This window comes from Rattus norvegicus, chromosome 13 (genome assembly GCF_021556685.1).
Source record: "Rattus norvegicus strain SHRSP/BbbUtx chromosome 13, alternate assembly SHRSP_T2T, whole genome shotgun sequence".
NCBI lineage: Eukaryota > Metazoa > Chordata > Mammalia > Rodentia > Muridae > Rattus > Rattus norvegicus.
The window spans coordinates 11,241,451-11,248,798 of record NC_141546.1 but is presented as its reverse complement, the minus strand read 5'-3'; positions in this window follow the sequence as shown (position 1 = coordinate 11,248,798).

Genomic DNA, 7,348 nt, shown 5'->3' with positions numbered 1-7,348 from the left:
CAGGTTGCACAGTCTCTGAATGACCATTCGTTCAGGGTCTGCTCCAAAGTTTGTCACTATATTTCCTTCTAGGAATATTTTTCTTCAGATGGCTTATGATCCAAGATCAAGAAGTGACAAATGAGACTAAATGAAGTTGCAACGTTTCTGTAAGGCACAGCACACTATAATTAGGAAAAGAAGCTGCTATGTACACATTGAGTAAAGATCTTTACCAATCCTACATCTGATACAGAGCTAATACCCAACATATACAAAGAACTCAAGAAATTAGATGCCTGAGAATCAAATAACCTTACTAAAATTGGGGTAAAGAGCTAAACAAAGAATTATGAAGTGAAGAATATTGAATGGCTGAGAAGCACCTAAAGAAATGTTCCTTTTCTTTCTACATTGCATAATTGTTTGGAGAGTTTTGGTATCACATCTTCTCTGACTGTCTGATAGAACTCTGCACTAAACCCATCTGGTCTTGGTCTACTTTCGGTTGGAAAACTTTTAGGGACTGCTTCTATTTCTTTAGTGGTCTTCAGACAATTTCCATGCATTATCTAATCCCGATTTAATTTTGGCATGCTGAACCCAGACACACACTCACACACACACATACACACACACACACACTCACACACACACTCACTTACACACACACACACACACACTCACTTACACACACACACACTCACTTACACACACACACACACACACAACATGTGGTATGTGGATTTTAGCCCCAAACTCATAACATGCATGGTATAACACAGAAATCAAATGAACCTTATGAAGAAGGAAGACAAAATTGTAGAGACGTCAGTTCTATATACAATGGGGAACAAAATAATCAAAGGAGTTAGAAGAAGTAGGTTAGATGGAAGAAAGAGAGGAGGGAGAGGGAAAAGGAGACAGGAACAGGGATTGGACTGGATAGAAGAGAAGTACAGATGATCAGGGAATTGAATAGAAACATTTAGCACTGGAGATGTGGAACTGGTGTTAGCCACTAGAAATTCCTTGACTGCAGGGAAGCAAGAGGCCCCAGGAGCCAAAGGTGATTACCTTATGCAGAATATCCAACAAAGGGGAGATTCAACTTATAGGGTTCTCCTCTAGTAGCTAGGCAGAGCCACCAGAGTCTAAAAAATTCAGATGCATGTACTCACAGTCAATGATCAGACTGAGCCTGAGTACTGGAATGGAAGAGCTAGGGGAAGGAATGAAGGAGCTGAAGGGGATAGCAACCCTTTAAGAATAACAATATGGACTAACTGAACCAAACAGAATTCCCAGGGACTAAACCACCAACCTAAGAGTATATACGTGGAGAGAGACAGGATTCCATACAAATATCTGACATCAATGAAAAATGAAGGAGGCTTGATGCCGCAATGTAGGGAACTGCTGGAGGCATGAAGCAGAAGTGGGTGAACGGGTGGAGGAACACTCTAACAAAAGAAAACTGGAGGAGGGAGAGAAGGAATGGGACAGAGAGACTGTGGAGGGAGAAGCAGGAAATGGGACATTATTTGATGTATAAATATATAGAATGATTAATGAAAAAAGCAATACATATTATAGCAACAGCCAACATCAAATTAAATGGCAAGAAAGTAGAAACAATCCCATTAAATTCAAGATCAGGACAAGGCTGTCCAAAGTTCTAGTTGAACCAATTAGACAACAAACAGAGCTCAAATGTAAATGGGACGTGAAGAAGTCAAAGTATCACTATTTTCAAAAGATATGATAGTATATATAAGTACCACAAAAATTCCACCACAAAATGCCACAGTTTTCAAACAACTTCAGCAAAGTGTCAGGGTGTAAAATGAACTCAAGGAAAATTAGTATCCCCCATTATATACAAATGACAAACAGGGTGAGAAAGAAATTAGAAAAACAACACCCTTCAAAATAGCAACAAATACTAGAAAATATCTTGTTGTAAATTATATCAAGCAAATGAAGGACATGTATGAGAAGAACTTCAAACCCCTGAAGAGAGAAGTCAAAGGAGATATCAGAAAATGAAAGGATTACCTATGGTCATGGATTGATGTAATTAACATAGGGAAAGTGGCCATTTTACCAAAAAGAATAAACACATAGAATGCAATAAAAATCAAAATTTCAACACATATTTTAAAAACAGGGAAAGAACTATTTTCAACTTTTTATAAAAAATATCAGAATAGTCAAAAGAATTCTCAACAATAAATGTCAGAAAAATTTCTCTTATGAATATTGATGCAAAAATATTCAACAAAATTCTCAAAAACATATCCAATAAAACATCAAAACTAACATCCGTCATGATCAAGTAGGATTCATCCCAGGGATACAGAAATGGTTTAATACATGGAAATCAATCAATAAGATCCACTATATAAACCAACTCAAAAAATAAAAATAACACACTCATCACATTAGAAGCTGAAAAAACATTTGACAAAATTCAAAACCCCTTCATGCAAATTGTCTTGGAAAGACCAGGAATTCAAGGCCCATACCTAAACATAGTCAAAGCAATATACATCAAACCAGTAGCCAACATCAAACTAAATGGATAGAAATTTGAAGCAATCCCACTAAAATTGGGTACTAGACAAGGCTGTCCACTCTCTCCTTATTTATTCAATGTAGTGCTCAAAATCTTAGCCAGAGATATCAGACAGTAAAAGGAAGTCGAACAGATGCAAATTGGAAAGGAAGAAGTCAAAATATCACTATTAACAGAAGGTATGATTATATTTAAATGACCCCAAAGTTCCACGAGAGAAATAGAAAAACTGAAAGAAATGTCAGCAAAAAGGGTTTATAAAATTAAGTGAAACAACTTAGTAGCCTTCCTCTACATAAAGGAAAAACAGGCTGAGAAAGAAATTAGGGAAATGACATTTTTCACAATAGTCACACATGACATAAAATACCTCAGGTGATTCCAACCAAGCAAGGGAAAGATCTGTATGACCAGAACTCAATACTCTGAAGAAAGAAATTGAAGAAGATCTCAGAAGATGGAAAGATCTCCCATGTCCATGGGTTGGCAAGATTAATATTGTAAAAATGGCCATCTTTCCAAATCTCAGAATTCAATGCAATCCCCATCAAAATTTCACCCGATTTCTTCATAGAGTTAGAAAAAGCAATTTGGTAATTCATTTGGAATAACAAAAAACCCAGGATAGTGAAAACTATAATCAACAATGAAAGAACAAATAGGGAAATCACCATCCCTGACGTCAAATTGTATTACAGAACAATAGTGATTAAAAACTTAATAATATTGATACAGATACAGACAGGAAAATCAATGGAATGGAAATGAAAACATATAAATGAACCCACACACCTATGGTCACTTGAGTTGACATAGAAGCTAAAACCATCCAGTGGATAAGAGATAGCAGTTTCAACAAATGATGCTGGTGGAAGGCAAGCATGTAGAAAAATGCAAATTGGTTCATTGTTATTTATTTGTACAAAGTTCAAGTCCAAGTGGAAAAAAGCACCTCCACATGAAATCAGATACACTCAACCTCATAGAAGCAAATGTGGAGGAGTGCCTGAAACACATGGACACTGGGGAAATTTTCCTGATCAAAACATAAATGTCTTAGGCTTTAAGAACAAGAATCAACAAAGCGTACCTCATAAAACTGCAAACCTTCTGTAAGCAAAGGATACTGTCATTAGATTTGGAAAAAATCTTTACCAGTCTTACATTGATAGAGGGCTAATATAAAATATATACTAAGAACTCAAGAAGACAGACTCCAGAGAATCAAATTACCCTATTAAAAATGGGGTACAGAGATAAACAAAGATTTCTCAACTGAGGAATACTAAATGGCTGTAAAGTAACTGAAGAAATGTTAAACATTCTGAGCCATCAGGGAAATACAAATAAAAACAAGCCTGAAAATCCAACTCATACCAGTTAGAATGGCTAAGATCTAAAACTCAGGTGACAAGAGATTCTGGTGAAAATATGGGAAAAGGGAACACTCCTCCATTCTTTTTTTTCTCCATCTTTATTAATTTGGGTATTTCTTAATTATATTTCGATTGTTATTCCCTTTCCCAGATTCCAGGGCAACATCCCCATAACCCCTCCTCATTCCCTTCTCTATGGGTGTTTCCCTGCCAATCCTCCCCCCATTACCACCCTCCCCCCAACAATCACATTCACTGGGGGTTCAGTTTTGGCAGGACCAAGGGCTTCCCCTTCCACTGGTTATCTTACTAGGCTATTCATTGCTACCTATGAGGTTGGAGCCCAGGGTCAATCCATGTATGGTGTTTGGGTAGTGGATTAGTCCCTGGAAGCTGTCGTTGGTTGGCATTGTTGTTCATATGGGGAAACGAGCCCGTTCAAGCTCTTTCAATGCTTTCTCTGATATCTTCAACGGAGGTCCGGTTCTCAGTTCAGTGGTTTGCTGCTAGCATTCGCCTATGTATTTGCTGTATTCTGGCTGTGTTTCTCAGGAGAGATCTACATCGAGTTCCTGTCAGCCTGCACTTCTTTGCTTCATCCGTCTTATCTAGTTTGGTGGCTGTATATGTATGGGCCACATGTGGGCCAGGCTCTGAATGGGTGTTCCTTCTGCCTCTGTTCAAAATTTTGCCTCCCTATCCCCTCCTAAGTTTATTCCTGTCCCCTTTTAAAGTAGGAATGAAGCATTCGCATTTTGGTCATCCTTCTTGAGTTTCATGTGTTTTGTGCATCTAGGGTAATTCGAGCATTTGGGCTAATATCCACTTATGAATGAGTGCATACCATGTGTGTTTTTCTGTGATTGGGTTACCTCACTCAGGATGATATTTTCCAGTTCTACCTATTTGCCTATGAGTTTTGTAGAGTCATTGATTTGATAGCTGAGTCATATTCCATTGTGTAGATGTACCACATTTTCTGTATCCATTCTTCTGTTGAAGGGCATCTGGGTTCTTTCCAGCTTCTGGTTATTATAAATAAGATTGTTATGAACCTAGTGGAGCATATGTCTTTGTTATATGTTGGGGCATCTTTTGGGTATATGCCCAAGAGAGGAATACCTGGGTCCTCAGGTAGTTCACTGTCTAATTTTCTGAGGAACCTCCAGACAGATTTCCAGAATTGTTGCACTAGCACGAAATCCCACAAACAATGTAGGAGTTTTCCTCCTTCTCCACATCCTCACCAGCATTTGCTGTCACCTGAGTTTTTGATCTTAGCCATTCTGACTGGTGTGAGGTGGAATCTCAGGGTTGTTTTGATTTGCATTTCCCTTATGACTAAAGATGTTGAACATTTCTTTAGGTGTTTCTCAGCCATTCGGCATACCTCAGCTGTGAATTCCTTGTTTAGCTCTGAACCCCATTTTTTTTCTTTTTGCTTTCTTTTATTATGAGTGATTTTTTTCATCTTTATTAACTTGAGTATTTCTTATTTACATTTCAATTGTTATTCCCCTTCCCGGTTTCTCTGGTTTCTAGACCAACATCCCCCTAACAACTTCCTCTCCCCTTCTCTATAGGTGTTCCCCTCCACATACTCCCACACTACTGCCCTCCCTCAAACAATCACCTTCACTGGGGTTTCAGTCTTGCCAGGACCAAGGGCTTCCCCTTCCACTGGTGCTCTTACTAGGATATTCATTGCTACCTATGAGGTTGGAGCCCAGGGTCAGTCCATGTATAGTCTTTAGGTAGTGACTTAGTCCCTGGAAGCTCTGGTTGGTTGCCATTTACGTTTATATAGGGTCTCAAGCCCCTTTAAACTCTTTCAATCCTTTCTCTCATTCCTTCAACGGGGGTCCAGTTCGCTTATGTATTTGCTGTATTCTGGCTGTGTCTGTTAGGAGAGATATACATCAGGTTCCTGTTGGCCTGCACTTTTTTTGCTTCATCAATCTTATCTAGTTTGGTGGCTGTATATGTATGGAACACATGTGGGACAGGCTCTGAATGGATGTTCCTTCTGCCTCTGTTCTCAACTTTGCCTCCCTATTCCCTCCCGAGAGTATTCTTGTTCCCCTTTTAAAGAATGAGTCAAGCATTCACATTTTGGTCATCCTTCTTGAGTTTCACGTGTTCTGTGCATCTAGGGTAATTCGAGCATTTGGGCTAATATCCACTTATGAATGAGTGCATACCATGTGTGTTTTTCTGTGATTGGGTTACCTCACTCAGGATAATCTTTTCCAGTTCCATCCATTTGCCTATGAAGATCCCATTTCCACCCACCCACTACCACCTCAACACCCTGGCATTCCCCTACACTGTGGAAATGCCTTCTCAGGATGATGCGCTTCTCCTATTATTGATGGCAGACAATGCCATTATCTGCTACATATGTGTCTCTGCATGGGCACTCTTTGTTTGTTGGTTTAGTCCCTGTGTGCAGTGGGGTATGTTCTTGGTTCATATTGTTGTTCTTCCTATGGGATTAGGAAGAAACCCCTTCAGCTCCTTCAGTCTTTTCTCTAACTCCTCCTATGGGTGTCTCTGTGCTTAGTCTGTTGGATAGCTGAAAGCATCCTCATCTTGAGCTTCATTTTGACTGTAATTGTATCTTGGGAAGACTGAGACGTGTGGCTAATATCTAATTATCAGTGAGTCTATATCATGTGTGTTCTTTTGTGATTGGGTTACCTCACTCAGGATAATACTTTCTTATTTCATCCATTTTCCTAAGAATATCATGAAGTCATTGCTTTTTCCACCCTCGATACAGTATTTTTTTTCTAGTACAAGTCTAATTACTAGATTGTACTAATCTAAAAATACAAAATAAAACTGGAAATCACCTCTTGGACTCATTCTCCATCTTGCATTCCTGAAACATCTGAATCCTCAAATACATGGAATACAACTGTAAAATATTAAAAAATAATATGAGAATGAAAGAGGAAAAGGATATATATATATATAGAAAATATGAACAGAACCTCTAGAGGCGCAATTTGTGTTTCTATTAGCATTCCCTGTAGTTTCTTGTTAATAAATTAGGGTGAATTTTCCAGCAGAGAACAAAGTGTCTCCTTTTGTTGTCCTGTTTATTTTTTGTTTGTTTTTTTTTTGTAGAAATTAAAGGCCCTTGGTTAGTAAAGCCATCTTTACTATAACTATTTTCAGCCTCTTATTAGTCAAAACCGCCACCATTGAAAATATTGTAGGAGCATGAAGTTCAACTGCATTCTGTAACAGCTGAAGGTATTAAACAAGAAACAGCGGTATCATATTTAGGTAAACATATGTGAGTGTTTAATTATGAATTCAAAACAGGAGATGTCATTGCTAAAAGGAAACTGTTGAGAAAATACAAGCATGTGTCTTCCTTCAAAACCACAACATCATGGCCTCTTAG